We start from the raw sequence: 19544 nt of genomic DNA, 5'->3' as shown, positions 1-19544 counted from the left end.
TGGGCTGGGGGGCAGGGTGCCATTTGCCCCCCCGGGCCGCTTACCCAGTCACTGGCTACAGGCAGCGCTGCATTGTCCACCTCCTCCGCTGGCCGCGGCTTCCAGAACACGGCCGCAGCTACAGAAAAATGGCTGCCGGCGATGGCGGTCATTTTCCTGTAGCCGCAGCCATGTTCTGGAAGCCGCGGCAAGTGCAGGAGGGCTGTCGGTAGCAGGGATGTGTTGAGTGACTGGTTCCAGTGCAGGAACCATACATGGAGGGCATGTCGCCAAATCCATCTACCCATGTCTGACATGTGGGGATTAGTCAGGCGGGCAGAGGAAGGGCAGAGATAAGCAGGAGCCGCAGCAGCACAGACCCAGAGGAGGCAGGTGACACTCATTATCTAAATTATCTTATTATATACATTAACAAATATATAATATTTCTGCCATTTACAGCCTGTGGTGTCCTCCTGTTAATATGCAGGGGGAGCAGCCTGTGGTGTCCTCCTGATGTTATGCAGGGGGAGAAGCTTGTAGTGTCCTCCTATTTTTATAAATGGGGAGCAGCCTGTGGTGTTCTGTTCTTTTTATACAGGGGAGCAGCCTGTGTTGTGCTCCTATTATTATGCAGGATGAGCAGCCTGTGGTGTCCTGTTATTATGCAGGATGAGCAGCCTGTGGTGTCCTGTTATTATGCAGGGGGAGCAGCCTGTGGTGTCCTGGTATTATGCCAGGGGAGGAGCCTGTGGTGTCCTGGTATTATTCAGGAGGAGCACCCTGTGGTGTCATTATCATTATTATTTTTATACAGCTCACCTCTGATGGAGAAATGTTTGAATTTTTTTGTCTGATCATGCATTGCAATCGTAGCTCTGCCCTCGCCCTCTTACTGAATTATTCTCTGCCCACTTGCGGCACTATTTTATTTTTCCTGGGGAGGGGATTTTATGGGCCAGCTGCTAAAAGTTGTCAGCCAGCCCCTGTCTGCCTGCCATCAAGTGTGTGGCATCTAAGAGCAGCTTTGATTGGATGTTTAAAAAGTATCTTTGATTGGCTGTTTAAAAAGCAGCTTTCAGCAATGCAATGAACTTGCTTTTTTGCAATTTGTGAGAAAAACCCGGGTCTAGCCTGTTCACACTGCCATACACCCGTGTATTACCCAGGAAAAAACCTGTGTGTAATTCCCAGGGCATAACACCCGGGAATTTCACAAAGACCCTTTCTCTCTGCACAAGTAACATCTGCCCCACCTGCAGTGAACATGGTTTTATCCATCTAAGAAGGAATTTGTCAGAAAGAGTGAACTAGAATAAGGCCCTGAGACAGGACACGGGAAATTACTGTTTGCCCTGGCAAAACCCCGGGTTTTTGCGGCAGTGAAACGGGGTGTAACTAGTATCATAAGTGGGGTTTAGGCACTAGCGGAGAAAATTGGGCTGTGCTGTGGCGGAGTGTGAATGTTAGGGTTAGGCTGGGGAAGGAGGGTTAGGATTTGGCAGCAGAGCAGGGAGGGTTAGGGTCAGGCTGCAGAGGGGTGAGAGTTAATGTACATACACACTGGGCGACCATGCCCAGCGTGTATGGACAGCGATGCTCTTTATCATCACTGGGGGGGGGAGCCGTTCAGTGCATACACACTAAGCGGCTTTCCCCCGGCGCGGTCAGCAGGGCGAGGACGGCTTTGCATAGTGCAGAGTTTCGCAAAGCCGTCCTTAAAGCCGATCATCTGCTGGTAATACCAGCAGATGAACGGCTTTCCTGTTGATGATGCGGGAGCGCGCAGCAGCGCCCATCGCCGGGCCATACACACTGGGCGGCTTTGAGCTGAAAGCTGCTCAAACATGCTGTTTTGAGCGGCTTTCAGCTCAAAGTCACCCAGTGTGTATGGGCCTTTTGGGTGCTAGAAGTGAGGGTTGAGGGTGGGGCTTTGTGGCACGGTTTGCACTTTTAGTGTAACATTATCTGATGCCTGGTGATGGTAATGATGATGAAATCAGCCAATTTAAGCACTTTTCATTGCCTATTTAGGTATTGACCCTTCGAGATGACAGTACTTATATCATTAGTATTGCAACTATATTATGTCAAATTGCAGCTGCCCAGTGAGACTTTTTACTTGTTATTATCACTCAGTCTCCTCCAGGATGGCAAAAAAAGAAACCTGGGGCGAAATGTAATAGGGTGCGATTTTTGGACGAGTTCCAAACTCGCCAGAAATCGCACCTTTAAAAATCGCGTTTTTTGCCGCGAATTCGCATATGTAATGAGATGCGAATTAGCGGCAAAAAATGCGATTTGCCGCGATTTCCAGTCATGAAAATGTGCGCATTTTCAGTCATGAAAATGTGCGCATTTTCAGTCATGAAAATGTGCGCATTTTCATATATGCGATTTTGGGTAAAAAAATAAAATTAAAAAAAAAACGGCGTGGGGTCCCCCCTCCAGAGCATAACCAGCCCCGGGCTGAAAGAGCCTGTCCTGGTTTCATAAAATCACAGGAACAAACAAGTTGGGGTTCCGTGCATTTTATAAAACCAGCACCAGGCTCAAGGGCCGGTCCTGGTTCCCAAAATACGGGGGACAAAATGACTAGGGGTCCCCCGTATTTCAAGAACCAGCACCGGGCCCAACCAGCCAGCAGGGTAATGCCACAGCCGGGGGGAGACTTTTTATACAAGTCCCCCCGGCCAAAGCATTTAGCCCTCTGACCGGTCAGCATGGGCAGGGGTCCTGGGGGAGTGGGGACCCCCCCAAAGAAGGGGTCCCCCCCCCTCCAGAACTTACCAGCCCATGCTGAAGCCCGGGGCTGTCCTCGATGCCCCTGGGCGGTGGGCATCGAGCTGATATTTGGTGTAAAAAAATAGATAAACTATTGTTTTTTACTGTGGCACTACAAGTGCCAGCAAGCCTCCCCAGCAAGCTGGGACTTGGAGAACCACAAGTCCCAGCCTGCTGGGCATTAAAGGGCCCGCTGGCACTTGTAGTTCCACAGTTAAAAAAATAGTGCACAAAACACACTGACACACATTTTAAATAAAACTTTAATACACACATTACACACATACTAATACTTACCTATCTTCTTCCCGTAGGTAGCCCTGGTCCTGATGTCCTCCGGTCCTGTGTCGGCGTTCCTCTTCATGTCGACGTCCTTCTTGAAGTCGACGTCCCTGTCGGCGATGGCGTCCGGTGTCCGGGTCCGAAGAAATCCATTTGGGAAGCTGTGGAAGGAAACCATACTCACCTGTCCCAGCGCGACGTAGTCCAGGTAAGGGTCTTGGAAAAAAAACAAACCGACACCCGAAACCAGACCGGACTGACGGAGACGCACGTGTGTTTGTTTACATCGTGCGGCTCCGCCTCCCGAATGCCGCTATTGGCCGCCTTGCGGCCTAGCGGCTCCTGATTGGCCGCTAGGCCGCAAGGCGGCCAATAGCGGCATTCGGGAGGCGGAGCCGCACGATGTAAACACCGTGCGGCTCTCTGTCCGGCTGGATTCGGGTGTCGGTTTGTTTTTTTTCCAAGACCCTTACCTGGACTACGTCGCGCTGGGACAGGTGAGTATGGTTTCCTTCCACAGCTTCCCAAATGGATTTCTTCGGACCCGGACACCGGACGCCATCGCCGACAGGGACGTCGACTTCAAGAAGGACGTCGACATGAAGAGGAACGCCGACACAGGACCGGAGGACATCAGGACCAGGGCTACCTACGGGAAGAAGATAGGTAAGTATTAGTATGTGTGTAATGTGTGTATTAAAGTTTTATTTAAAATGTGTGTCAGTGTGTTTTGTGCACTATTTTTTTAACTGTGGAACTACAAGTGCCAGCGGGCCCTTTAATGCCCAGCAGGCTGGGACTTGTGGTTCTCCAAGTCCCAGCTTGCTGGGGAGGCTTGCTGGCACTTGTAGTGCCACAGTAAAAAACAATAGTTTATCTATTTTTTTACACCAAATATCAGCTCGATGCCCACCGCCCAGGGGCATCGAGGACAGCCCCGGGCTTCAGCATGGGCTGGTAAGTTCTGGAGGGGGGGGACCCCTTCTTTGGGGGGGTCCCCACTCCCCCAGGACCCCTGCCCATGCTGACCGGTCAGAGGGCTAAATGCTTTGGCCGGGGGGACTTGTATAAAAAGTCTCCCCCCGGCTGTGGCATTACCCTGCTGGCTGGTTGGGCCCGGTGCTGGTTCTTGAAATACGGGGGACCCCTAGTCATTTTGTCCCCCGTATTTTGGGAACCAGGACCGGCCCTTGAGCCTGGTGCTGGTTTTATAAAATGCACGGAACCCCAACTTGTTTGTTCCTGTGATTTTATGAAACCAGGACCGGCTCTTTCAGCCCGGGGCTGGTTATGCTCTGGAGGGGGGACCCCACGCCGTTTTTTTTTTTACTTTAACTTTTAGCCTTTTTTTGGACAGAACCATGCACAGATCACACAGATTTGTGCATGGTTCTGTAAAAATCGCCAGCAAGAAGCTGGTCTATTTTTTTTGCGTTTTTTGGTAAGGTCCCATATGCGACTTTAGAACTCGCATCCTATTACATATGCGAGTTCTATAGTTTCCTATGGGAAAACATCTGGATGCGATTTTCAGTGTGACTGAAAATCGCATCTTTAAAATGTGCGATTTCGCGGTAAAAAGTGCGCTTTTTACCGCGATTTTTAACCTATTAAATGTGCGATTTTCGGAAAATGTGCGATTTCGGCCGTTTTTGACCAAAAATCGCACATGTCTAAAAAATCGCACCCTATTACATTTCGCCCCTGATTTTTATTATGTAGAGGTAGAAAGGAAGCTTTTAACAGCTTGGCAGTGATAATGTTTCAGAAATCAATGAAAGAGTGACTGGCCAAACAAATTAGATTTTTATACAGAGAGTCTACAATGATTCACAGTAATCATTCCTTATGGTTTTCACACTGAATTGTAAAAACCGAAGATAACCTGTGTGAATGACAACCATGGAAATTTCTGCATTGAAGTAGAGTGAAGTCCATTGTCATCTAGAGATTAAATTCTATGCGCCCTCAACTCATAATGGGTCTAATTCAGATAGAGTTGTAGTTTTTGCAAATAATCGCACAACACCTGCCGGTAGCATGCAGGGGGACCACCCAGCGCAGGGCAAGTTCGCCCCGCATTCCAAGTTCCTCAACTTTTTTTACATGTCAACATTTTTACCATGTCAGCATAATGAATGTTGTCATTTTGATCATGGCGGTATTTTGGCTGCCAATGGTTGTCGATATTTAGACCCTCTGGGTGAAATTTACTAAGATGTACATTCACATCTTAGTAAATTTCCCCCTCTGTGTTTTGACTGTCAGTAAATTGACTGCATTCCATCTGAAGCATTGGCAGATATGGTTAAAATGCCAGAATAAGGGTAATTCTGTGTATAGTTAATACAGGTGTACATATATATATATTGGTACCCTTTGAAGAGCTATACTTTTGTAATAAGCTGATTAACAGTACTCAAGGTGCGTACACACGGGGTAGATATATTGCTCAGTGTCTTCTATCCAGAGATGGTCGCTGATGAAAGGGAACCTCTGCCGGCGGTGCCACAGAGGTAATCAGCTGGTCGCAGGAGCAAGCTCCTGCGACAAGCGATTAGAACGGGGCTGAAAACGGGACCGTGCACCCGGCGATTTATCGCCGGGGCACACTCCCATCACTGGCAATATGGTCGCCAGCGACCATATTCCCTGCGATTTCAGCCACTATCGCAGCCATGTGTACACGGATTTACAGGTAATAGCCCTGCATTCTTAATCAACATAACACAACTGAGTGATATTACAGAGAGGATGACGTCTACCTTCAAGTTGGCTCGCTGCTTGCAGTGATCATAGGCCACTAGGGAAAGCCAGATATCTGTGCATGTACAAAACAAAGTTAGGTAGCTAAGGAGCTGTATTAGCAGAAATATTCTTCAGGGGCAGAATATTGGGAAACTTACTGCTCATAAACTGGCATGATACTTAAACCTTTTAACTGTCATCCCTATACTTCCTGGTTTATGTCTGCTAATTGGAGAAGGCTAATACTGGCCATACTGAAATGTATTGTCAAATCTGGCTGGTTGGAACAAAATTCTGGTAACAAATGAAAATTCACCATATGCTCTGAAATGCTGGAAAACTGACAAAAAAAACGGTAATTCAGACAAAATCAAATGGATTTAACCAATTTGTCTAATTTACCATTTTTCAGTGTTCTGCATGCTGCGTGTTGTTCAGTTTTCTGCATGCTGCATGTTCATTGTTCTGTGTGTTGTTCAGTGTTCTGCATGCTGCGTGTTCAGTGTTCTGCATGCTGCGTGTTGTTGGGGGGGGGGGCAGTGGACTTTGATCAAGTGAAGGCCCAACTCCGGCCCTAGGCCTCACTGATTCTCCAAACCCCCCACTCGGCCTCACTGGCTCTCTGCCCCCTCCCCCTTGCTGGCTCTCTTCTCTCTCCAACCGTGGCTCTGATCGTGAGCAGCATAAGCAAGATGGTGCCGCAGTATGGCTACCTAGGAACTGTGCCACTCAGCCATATGTACCCCATGCCTCCCCTGTCTTGTATACTGTTTAGCAACCTAAACCTGTACTGTCCATGCTTAACTGTTACCTACCTGGCTGCTGCAACAACCAGTGGCACAGGTGATAGCTGCCTAGGTGCTGTGCAGCTCGGTGGGTATGTGTTCCCTGTGTGATAACTGTACTGTCTCTTCTTATATTGTTACCTACCTGACTGCTGCGGTGACCAGTGTCGCCGATGATGGCTGCCTAGGTGCTGTGCAGCTCAGCGGGTATGTGTTCCCTGTGTGATAACTGTACTGTCTCTTCTTATATTGTTACCTACCTGACTGCTGCGGTAACCAGTGTCGCTGATGATGGCTGCCTAGGTGCTGTGCAGCTCGGTGGGTATGTGTTCCCTGCGTCTCTAATCCCCAGGGTACATGTAGCCTATACCTGTATGTTATGTATATCTGTACTGTCACTGTTTAACTGTTACCCAACTGGCTGTTGCACAGCAATCCAATTCCTAGTATACGCATGCTGCGTGTTATTCTGTATTCTGCGTGTTGTTCAATGTTCTGCATACTTCATGTTGTATAGTGATTCTGCATGCTGCGTGTTGTATAGTGATTATGCATGCTGCCTGTTATTCAGTATTCGGCATGCTGTGTGTTGTTCATTGTTCAGCATACTTCGTGTTGTATAGTGATTATGCATGCTGCGTGTTATATAGTGATTCTGCATGCTGCGTGTTGTATAGTGATTATGCATGCTGCCTGTTATTCAGTATTCGGCATGCTGTGTGTTGTTCAATGTTCTGCAGGCTGCGGGCAGCTCAATCTCATTATTGACTCTCACTTACCAGCTGTCACACAACCTAGCTAGAGCCCTGACAATTAACTGTGGTCTCTGATCACTGTACAGCGGTGTAGAGCAATAACTACAAAACACATTCACACACACCTTTGGCCAACTGAGATGCACTTACGCCTCTACTTTTGGCAGGTACTTTAGGAACGACTTTGGAAACCACTGGTTTATATATAAAGGATTACATAATATAGACAATATTATAGCCAATATTGTGGTAATGAGTAAGTTCAAAGATAGTAATAAGTTTTGTAGCATGAACAGTTCCCCGCTCATTACTGTGCAGATGTCTCCCCACACACCATTGCTGCAGTCATGCCATAAAGCCCTTCTTGGTGTGTTAGGTTCAGTGAGAATCTGCTAGTGTGGGGAACAAAGGGCCAGGACCTGGCACCTCACTCATGCCATGCATCTCGCGCTGCCTGGCGTATTGAGGATAGATGTATAAGAACACATCTGTAGGTACTAGTATCCAATTTTCTTAATTTCTCTGGTGCATCCCTCACATGGAAATGTTTCATACTAAAGATTGTTCATGTTCTACCTAGAACACTCTGTTACGTTTTTACTTTTGGAGTGATGGATGACATGAGATCTATGCGTGTGCATGATCTGTACTGCACATGTGCAAATCTCTGGATTCTAAGCTGAAGCCCAAATGAATGGCTGTGGACATATGGGGGTGGGGAAGAGGTGATGACAGCAGGCTTTCCAGAAAACAGGGCATGATGCCTCTTTTCTGGACATGCCAGCGAATCCAGTGTCTACATCCACAGACGCAGATTCATTGGCCCTGGGTGTGTGCAAATGCTGGCCTTGCTGAGTAACCTGATCCAATGCTCCAGCTTAACAGATCACAGAAGCCAATTATTCAGGCAGAGCTCACCTGAACTATAAACAGCATGTAGAACAAGGGCCAATTCACAGCTGAGGTAGAGACCTGGCTAGGAGTAGCTAGAGCCGGAATATGCCACTCACAGTATTAGTTCTGAGCAATCAGCAATAGAAAAAAAAATTCCGATAAGGCGGAGCCACATTTTTGTGATTCGTTTATATGTTGTTACATGACACAATATAGATACTGTTCCAGTGCACAGTTCTCGACATTGTAAGCAAAAAAAGGGAACAAAGGAACAACCTATAACTGATATGTAAACATGCAGCTGAAGCAGGAAAATTGGGGTATTTTTCAGCATACACAGTACAATAGGGAAGTCATTTAGAGGCTTAGCATCTGTTTCAAATCTCTTTACAGTAAAGGATAATGTACAGATAACATCTATATACAAACAGTACAAGCTGACTGCCACACGTCTGGGAGGCTGGGAGGCAGAGAGGAGAGGTAGCAAGAGAGGCACCATTCAACCTCTTTCTTTTCTTTACTGGGGTGAATCAGGAAGCACCAGTGATGAGATGTATGAACATCTCCTTTGCCATTGCAAGGAAGTGAAAATTATCTGTGCACATGTTACATCTGCCCCACCTGCACTGCACATTGTTTGCCCATTTGTAATTTTTTCAGTAATTTGCTCCCAAATTGTGAAAACTGTCAAAAAACTAGGTCCAGCAAGGGGGGTGATTCAGGTTGATTTGGAAAGCACATTTGGTTTGCAGATGGACAAAACCATGTGCACTGCAGGTGGGGCAGATGTAACATGTGCAGAGAGAGTTAGATTTGGGTGAGGTTTGTACTACAAACGGATATCTATATTGCAGTCTAAAATAAAGCAGCCAGTATTTACCCTGCAGAGAAACAGTGCAGGAATAAGTGGAGAGGATGGAGAAGGCTGGTCTCAATTTTACAATGATCAGCGGGTCTCCCATTCCCCGGCCTCCCAGCTCTACTGCCCCCTGGCTGCCACTGGTCTGCTTTACTGTTCCATGTCATTAGTCTCATGTGCCCCAGGTGCTGGAGGCCACTGCTCTGCGTTCCCCAGCTGGCGCTCTCCAGTTTCCCACTTGCCGGCCGAGGCTGCTCTCCTGCTCCTCAGTTCCCACGATCACAGCCGCAGTGGCCTTTTGAAATGTATGAAGCCGCTCATGAGCCAGTTGGAGCTTTCGTGGTTCAGCAGCCAGTCAGGAGTCGCTGCTGCCTGATTGGCTGGCGAGCTCTGATATCTAATTGGCTTACGGACAGTGCCAAATTTTAAATGTATGGCGATGTCCATGTTCTGCATTGCTGCTGTCACGCTGCCTGATAACTGCGGAAGGGGCTTTAATGGTAGGGCCGACCCTGAGCGGGACAAAGTGAGCAGAGGGAGGCGGAACCATTCCTGCTCCAAAATTGAACTGATGGAACACAGTTCCGCCCCATTCCAGCTCACTTTCACCCCTGGTTATAATACTGACACCCAGAAAATTAGAGCTTTATTAACATCCATGCACATACATTCACACACACTCATAAACATACAAACTCACCTCTCCACACGCTCCCCCACAGGTCTGTCCTCTTATTTATGTATTAACAGTTTCTTAGCGCACACATATTCCGCAGCACTGTACAAAGAATATTTGAACATTCACATCAGTCCCTGCCCCAGTGGAGCTTACAATTTATATTGTGTACCACATGTACCACATGCTCAGCCCTGATTGGATGTAGCCATCTCCATGGAGATGGCTACATCCAGTCATGTGGGAAATTCCCTGGAGGTCAGCACTGATTGGGTGAGAGGAGTCCCAGTGACTAAAGTTACAATGTATGTCATCCTTCACTTTCAGTTATGTGGTGAGGTACAGGATTCGCTTTTGTTTGAAGCCATATTTTATGATGCAGCCACAAGCATTATTTTTGCTATTACATTGACCGTAAATAATTTGAGTTGATCCTTGACCAGCAACCAGGGACACCTTCTATGTACAGGCACCCCAGGGTGCAACGGCAATCATTTGGGGGAACCACTGTACTAGAGATCAGTTATGAAGCACAATATTGCCTCAATTTGTGATATCTGCTGAGGTGCAGGGGCTAGTGGGCAAAATGTAGCATTTGCTGGGGAGCATAAGGGCATATGGAGTAATGCTGTGTACACACGGTGCGATTTTCTTTCCGATGTTGACGATATAGTCAGCATCGGATCGGCTTCGGATGCAGATCGCAAGGGTTTTAACCCTTGCGATCCTGATCCGATCCCGATGCGCGTTCACGTATCGGAAGCCAGAAAGTCTTGGCTGCCTTGTCTATATAGTGCAGATCTGCACTATATAGTCAAGATAGGATGCAAAGCGGATGTGCCGGTACTTCTGTAGTTTCACGGCGCCAGCATGGCGCCGTACTACTTCCGGGTTCTACGCTCGCCACGAAATATGTCAAAAAAAGTAACTTAACTCCATGCCAACATGGATAGTTCATACCCCCACTATCCATGTTGGCATGGAGTTGATTTTAAATAGCGTGGTGAGCATACTGGCGCCGTGAAACTACAGAAGTACCGATGTGCCTTAAGATCCTATCCACGATCCTATCTGATCAGATCGTGGATAGGATCTTAAGGCACATCTAACGTGTGTACACACCATAAGAGAGTTTGAAGGGGAATATATTAGGAGCACAGATGTAGATCTGGGTTTATAGAGCACTGGATAATGAGATGTTCTTTTTTTACAGAGAGAAATTATTATAGTTAGATGAAGGGGTGGAGTGCAGGCACATTTTGGTTATTTCTTATCCCCTTCGCCGGCCACAATGGGGTGGACAGCTTTCCATAGTGTCCATCTATAGAAAGTCGTCCTCTCCAGGGGCTTTAGGCAGTTAAGCAGAGAGAGATAGTTTTAGAGTGGCAGCAGGTTGGACTTTGATGGAGATGGTATTAGAGTGGCAGCAGGTTGGATTTTGATGGAGATGGTATTAGAGTGGCAGCAGGTTGGACTTTGATGGAGATGGTATTAGAGGGGCAGCAGGTTGGACTTTGATGGAGATGGTATTAGAGTGGCAGCAGGTTGGATTTTGATGGAGATGCTATTAGAGTGGCAGCAGGTTGGATTTTGATGGAGATGCTATTAGAGTGGCAGCAGGTTGGACTTTGCTGGAGATGGTATTAGAGTGGCAGCAGGTTGGATTTTGATGGAGATGCTATTAGAGTGGCAGCAGGTTGGATTTTGATGGAGATGCTATTAGAGTGGCAGCAGGTTGGATTTTGATGGAGATGCTATTAGAGTGGCAGCAGGTTGGACTTTGATGGAGATGGTATTAGAGTGGCAGCAGTTTGGACTTTGATGCCATGTTTTTTGTTTGTTGCACAGCAAGTCTATGTTAATTTGTTTATACCTTGCTGCAGACCTAAACAGACTTTTTATTTTTTTTTTCAAGTGAATTTATTTTATTTTACAAAAAAAAAAAAAAAAATACATTTATATCACATTACAATAGTATCACACTGTTAATCTCAGCCATGTTATTGCTCTATCGAGCTACAATTCCATTCTACCGTTCTTGCTCTTTCACATTTACAGTGTGTACTTATACATTTAACCTATTATTAACTACATACATTACAATTGGACACTTCCTTTTTTTTGTGGACATTGAGGCACCATCTAATCATCTTTTCAGTATATTTTAACATGGCTATAGCGTTGAACATGGGGATGTTGTCTAGTCCTTTCTCCTCTATAATTTACTTTAACTTTGAATTTATCTTATTTTACATGGGACATATACAAAGACTTCTATAGAATACGTGTATTTAGCAGCACAGAGACAACGTACTATAATACCCCCACCAACTTTACATTTTATTTTATGGAGCTGCTGTTCAGTTCTACAGTTCCTGCTTGCCCGTACTTACACACTGAGCAAATTACTAACCACATACAATATCACATACAATATCCTAAAACACCATCCCCCTTTTTTCTCTTCTTTTCCCTTCTTTTCTTTTTTTTTCTTCCTTCTTCCCCCTTTCCTTTCCTTCCCTTCCCTTCTCTTTCCCAACACTTATGCACCATCTAGCCGTTTTTTCAGTATATTTAAACAAGGCTATAGCATACAACATGGGGATGTTATCTTGTCCCTTCTCCTTAGCATTTCCGTCAGATTTAAATACATACATCAATCTCAACTATATTTTCATTTGTGACTTAACACCTCAACCACAGTTATTACCCCCCCCCCCCCCTTTTTTTTTTTTCTCCCCTTTCCCTTTCCCCTTTTTTTCCCCTTTCCTTTTCTCCTACCTCTTCCCCCCTTCGTCTTCCCCTTCCCTTAATAATCAAATCTACTTTCCTTTTACTAACGTGTATAATAAAAAAAAAAAAAAAAAAAAACTGTGAACTACTCTGTTTTGTTCGTTTATGAAGGGACCAACAATACTGGCTCCTACTTGTTGTGTGTGCTCAATCGTGAAATCGTTATTAATTACAATACGTATTCATTACGTGTTTTCAATCTATATATATTTATGTTTGTTCTGAATTTTTTAAGTGCTCTCCTCTATATACCCCGACTTATACCATCTATACCACACCTTTGTGTATATATTATTACTGTTTTTGTTCAGGTACACATGTTTTTCTTGTATGATCGTGAGATTGACCAGATTTATCCATGCTGCGAATTCAGGCCCCTTTTTTGCCATCCATGTTCTTGCTATAATTGTCTTAGCCAACGCACACACGTTGTTTACATACATTTTATCATGTTTATTCAGGTTACTGCCTTCGCATATCCCCAATATACAACGTTTTGGCCCTAGTACTGTTCTAGATATTCCTGTTTTGCATATTGTTTGGATCACCTTTATCCAATACTGTTTGAGATATTTGCATTCCCATAATAAATGCACAGCGTACCTATCCCATTTTGACACTTAGGACACATTGGTGATACATTACCCCCCATTTTTGCTAACCTTGATGAGGTTAGATAACACCTATGTAAAATAAACAATTGTATCTGCTGTATTTTTATTGAATTGGTTGCTAATGGTACTACCTTTAAGGCAGTATTCCATTCTGTTTCTGTTATTGCCCCCACATCTTCTGACCATTTGATTTGGAGCTCTTGTAATCCATCTACATATATTATTTCCATCAGTTGGGTATATAATCTTGATACAATTTTCTTTTTACCTCCCTCTACCAAGGCTTTTTTAATCGGGGATATTGAAAATTTGGGATTTTCGTTTTTAAATTGGGCTTCCAGGGCGCTTCTTATTTGTAAAAATCTAAAAAAAAATGAATGTGGCAAGGCAAATTCATCCACCAGTTGCGCAAATGATTTCAAACCCTCTACGTTGTATAATTGGCTAATAGCACTGATCCCATAGGGTCCCCATATTACATCTGGTTGCAATTTTTCAAGTTTTTTAAATCGATTGTAATCTGATATAGGATGTTCTACTTCTATATCCTCGTATTTAATTAGTTTGCCAACCTCTCACCATATTTTAACGGCCTGTACCACCAGGGGAGTGTCTTTCTTAGTGATTGTTCCCTTCAGCAAATACTGTAATGGACTATACAATACATTTCCCTGTGCCACCAAAACCCTAACCAAGTTGCTCCCTGCGTCTTCCGTCACCCATTCCCACATGTGTATTAGTTGACCGACCAAATAGTATAATCTGAAATTAGGTAAGGACAATCCACCCTGCCCCTTTTTCCTCATAAGGGTATCTAGTTTTATCTTTACCCTTTTTTTATCCCATACAAATGATGATATTAGACTGTTCAATTTTTGAAACATGGCCATGGGTAAGTATACGGGTGATTGCTGCAGCACGTATAAGAATTTTGGTAACACGGTCATTTTTATTAAATTCACCCGACCTGACACTGAAAGGGGCAATTTACCCCAAGACTTAAATTTAGTGGCGACATAGTCCATCAGTGGTTGTATGTTTAACTTGAAGTACTCATAAGGGTCACTAGTAATCCAAATTCCTAAGTATTTGAACGACTGTGTCCACCTTATTGGGAGATTTTCACGGGGGGCACTCAAGGGCCGAGTTTTAACTGCCAAAATACTAGACTTTGACACGTTTATTTCAAACCCAGAATATCCACCGTGAGTCTCAATAAGTTGCAGTACTTCTGGAGCAGAGTTCATGTAATTCTGCAAGAAAATTAATACGTCGTCGGCGTATAGCGCCACTTTGTCAGTTTCCTGCCCTGCTTTTAGGCCTATTATTTCTGGGTGTGTTCTAATGGCGCAGGCCAATGGCTCTATCGCCAATGCAAAAAGGCTAGGTGATAATGGGCACCCCTGCCTTGTCCCTCTTGAGAGGGAGAAGGCAGAGGATGTCCAACCATTCACCGAAATTCTGGCTCTCGGGCTGGTATAAAGCAACTGTACCCATTTCACATAATTTGGCCCAAAACCGAATGATTTTAGCACCTCCCATAAGTATGTCCATTCAACTGCGTCAAACGCCTTAATGGCGTCCAATGACATTATTGCTGAGTCATCTTGGTCGTTCGTAACTACTTGTAGGTGTCTAAACACTTTCCTGATGTTAATGGAAGTAGATTTTCCCGGCATAAAGCCGGTTTGATCCGTGTGAATGATCCCATCTATGCATTTATTTAATCTAAGTGCCAACACCTTGGCCAATATTTTAGCCTCAGAGGGCAACAATGATATTGGCCTATATGCTTCCATTTCTTCAGGGTCCTTGCCCTGTTTTGGCAATAAGATAATCCTTGCCTCCATCATTGAATGGGGGCATTCACCCGTCTCAAAACAGTACTCAAAAAGTTCCACCAATAGAGGGGCAAAAAAATCAATATCCTTTTTATATATGTCCATTGGTATACCATCTAACCCCGGCGCTTTCCCGCCTGGTAGTTCGTTAATGGCTCTAACTATCTCCTCCATTCCTATAGGGGCTTCCATTACATGCCTATTATCCTCATCCAGTTTGGGCAAATTTATACTTTCCACATATTCTCTAGTTTGAATCTGGGAGTATGGGGATTTAGACTCGTACAATTTGCTATAATACTCACTGAACGCCCTACCGATATCCGCTGTTTTATAATGCCTTACCCCATTCACATCTTTAATTTTGTGTATTATACTGAGAGGCTTATCCGCATTGGCCAGATAGGCCAGATATTTTCCTGACCTGTCAGAGCTTGCATATAATTTCTGTGTATTATACTTCATATTTTTAATATTTGCTGTGTTTAAATATTCTAGCCACTGTTCCCGGGCTGTATCCCATTTCCCTTTTGATTCTACTGTGCCATCAGACAGAAATTTTGCCTCGCTTATATTACAGTTTTTTTCTAGTTCCGTTATTTTTTTCTGACTAGTTCTTCTTACTTCCCCTATTCTTTTTTTAAAGGTTCCTCTTAGGTATGCTTTAAATGTGTCCCAAATTATATTTTCATTTGCTGACCCTCTATTATTCTCCCAAAATTCGCACCATTGGTCTGTAAGACCGTTGGTCACTTCAGGGTTGTTCAACCACCTAGTGTCACATTTCCAAAACTGGCAACCTCTCTCGAGGGATTCTTTTAGTTCTACCATGAGTGGGGAATGGTCTGAAATACCTCTAGTTTTGTAACAAATTTCCACTATCTGTGGCAACAGTACTTTCGATGTTAAGACAAGGTCAATTCTGGAGAAAGAAATATGTGATGCAGAAAAACAGGAGAATTGTATAGCATCCGGATTTCTTTCCCTCCATGGGTCAATCCATCCCATATCCTCCACAAAATTACAAAAATTCTTAGAATTGCTGTCACCACATTTACCTATTGTCTTTTTGCTCCACCTATCTATCTCAGCATCTAAAACATTATTGAAGTCGCCCAGACAGATCACAGGAACCTCTGGGGTCTGTGTCACAAAGTCCGCTACCTTCACTAAAACTTCAAAAGAGAATGGCGGTGGTATATAAACAGCCAGTAACAATATGTGACAGTTATTTATCGTACAGTCCAAACATACAAATCTACCTCCAGGGTCGATTTTGACCCTGGTATATGCAAAAGCTACCGACTTTTTGATAAGCACCGATGTACCCCGTGCTGAGGAGGTAAATGGCGCATGGAAAACGTGGCCCACCCAGGCCTTCTTGAGGGCTAACAATTTCCCTCCTACCAGATGTGTCTCTGTTAAGCATATAATATCTGCACCGCTATTTCTAATATATTTTAATACCAATGACCGCTTTATTTTCTCATTTATCCCCCTTATATTCCACGTTAGTAGTTTGACCATTTATATAGGGTGGGTGTCTCCACGTTTCCCATGTCTCCCACCACTGCCATCAATCCACACATAATTTTCCTGGTGCCTCAATGTCCTAGTCCAATATATTACAAACACCCCTGCATATTCACCCCCCTCCCTCCTCCCTGTATACCTAGCCCTCTTTGGCCTACTTCCCTTATTCCTCCCCCCAACACCCTCTACAGGCCAATTTAGCCTGTTCCCCAATTTCTACTTTTTTTTAGGCTAATTACCCTTAACCACCTATTCCACAGAGGTCGCTATCGCCTGCTCCCCCGGCTTCTACAGTATTTTTATCCTACTTACGGATTATACGTGCTACGCTACTAACAGTGACCACAAATATTTTCACATGTAATCATTTCCATATGCACAGAATCCTGCAGACCCTCCCCCCTCTATCCCTCTCCCCCTCTCCCCCCCTCCCCCCCCTCCCTGTCAAAGCATCTTTCCTTTACAAACGTTATTACATAGTGGAAGAGAGACAGGAAAAAAAAAAAAGGGAGCAAACAGCATCAAAACAATTCAAAAAGACTACTGTAGATCTTAACTATCCATTATTCTTCAAGTGGCCAGCTGACGTTTTGCTGGAAATTTAATATCCAGCCATTCTCCAGCCTCTTTAGGTGAATGGAAGAATTTTGTTTCGTCCTCTATTATAACTCTTAGTTTTGCAGGAAAAAGCATTGAATATTTTAAGTCCAATGTCCTTAATCGTTTTTTAATTTCCACATACTTAGACCTGCTTTTTTGCACATCGAGTGAAAAATCCGGAAACACTGCCAGCTTCGTTCCCTTAAATTCCAGCGGGCCTTTCACCCGTGATAACCGCAGAATTACATCACGATCTTGATAGTTGAGCATTTTAAAAATAAGTGTACGGGGCGGCGCCCCGGGTGGTAGGGTCTGGTTGGCACTCTGTGCGCCCTCTCAACCGCGAATTGCCCTGAGAATGAGGGGGCACCATAATTATCTTTTAGTAGTTGTTCTACAAATTTCCATGCCTCATTCCCCTCCTCTCTCTCAGGTAGGCCCACCAGTCTTATATTGTTGCGGCGTAGTCTGCCCTCAGCGTCTGACAATTTAAGGTTTATGTCCCGTATCTGGCCTGCCATTGTTTCCACTGTTTTTAACATTTTTACATTGGAGTCTTCCAAATTGGAAACCCGACTTTCGGCCTCTTTCATTCTATCCTTCACTGATTTTACATCTTGTCTTATCTGTGTTATATCCGACTAACAGACTTTTTTGAGTGAAATTTAATAGGATAAGAGATTCAGAAAGTGAGAGATTTGGTAAGAAATTTTCCGTTTTTTTTTTTTTTTTTTAAGTGGTAATCATTTACACTGCAAAACCAGTTTGAGTTTATAGTGTAAATGATTGCCGCTTTACAAAAAAACCTGAAAATGTCTTACCAAATTTCTCACTTTCTGAATCTCTTATCCTATTACATTTCACCCTTTGTTCCCAACTGCTTTTAAGCACAGCAAAGATTCCTTGAAGCTTATTTCCAAAATACAAACAAATGACATATTCAAGTAATATCTAAATAACAAAAGATAAAAGAAACTCTAAAAATAGTCCCAGTGTGTTTACGATACAAAAAAAAAGACAGCATAAATCAAAATTTAGATTGACAGATACCTCAGCTTTCTTCACTTTTGAACTTTTAAAGATATCTGCAATTTATTGTAGATGTTTAAATTCAAAGGGCACTGTGTAAAATGTGCATCAACCTTGTTTCACAGGTATTGCTACTGATATCTGTGTATCTCTTCTATATTGCTGGTTTGGTGGCCATGTACTAGGGCAATTTATCTGATGGCTGGTTTGGCCTGGGGCTGGTTCTTAAAATATGGGGGACCCCTAGTCATTTTGTCCCCGTATTTTGGGAACCAGCCCCGGACCTGGGGCTGGTTTTAAAAAATCAGCGAAGCCCTATTTGTCGGGTTTCCTGATTTTTTAATACCAGCCCCGGCTCTTCAGCCTGGTGCTGGTTACAGCCATGGGGGGGGACCCCATGTCATTTTTTTTTTTAATGGGTAAAAGGCTGACTAAAATGTAGACGCATAACCCATCTATATAGAAGTTTAGTCACCCTGCCGGCTGACTAAAGTTCTATATAGACGGATTTGCGTCTAAATTTTAGTCACCCTGCCGGCTGACTAATTTCGAGTATATAGTGATTTGCTATAATTATGCCCTAACCCAGCCCATTATGATAATTTTGTTCACATATGACGTGTCAATAGCCCAAATCGAGACAGTGTGTACGGTGGTACAATCTGTTTCTTACAACTGTTTGGATGGGAGTACATAGGACGTCGCAAGTAAAATTGTACAGGTGTGTACGCGCGTGATCGGCTGTTGTTTGTGGACGGTCCAACAGGTGTACGGTCGGTCGAACGGTCGCAAGAAACAGGGATTGTATATATGTGTGGCCAGCTTTATTTTCATCAGATCGCCAGACTGGACGGTGATTCTGTTACCTAAATGTTGGTCTGAGCAGGAGGAGGATCACAGCTTTTGTTGCCAGCTTCAAGACTCTGATACCGATCTCCATGTGCATCACCTCTGCTACTGTGAGAGAGAACATGAAGCTGTCATATGTACGCCTGCTTTCTATTAATAAACACAAGTGACCTAGCAGTACTCGGTGTTGCCAGGAGTTCTAAAGAGTGAGTCAGAGGTGCTCATTGTTTTGGTAAGCAGGGAACTGGACTAATCTGGTAGAGGTAATGATAAGCAACAGGAGTCTAACCTGCTGAATACTAGGAGGTACAGCACCAAAGAGTCACCTTAGGTGTCTTTCTTTTTTAAGTTAAAGCAGCTGTATCTTCTGTATTGTGAACTGATACTGTTGTCCTAATCCATGTTTGTACATTTTGGCCAATGTTCACACATGTGCTGCTGCAAAACGGATCGCAATGAGGATTATATGGGAAAGTGATTCACGCTGTCCCTGCTGCTGGCTGAGCTGGGGATCTCACATGAG

This window comes from Crinia signifera, chromosome 1, assembly GCF_055691185.1.
Source record: "Crinia signifera chromosome 1, ASM5569118v1, whole genome shotgun sequence".
NCBI lineage: Eukaryota > Metazoa > Chordata > Amphibia > Anura > Myobatrachidae > Crinia > Crinia signifera.
Note: the sequence above shows the minus strand (reverse complement) of the source record.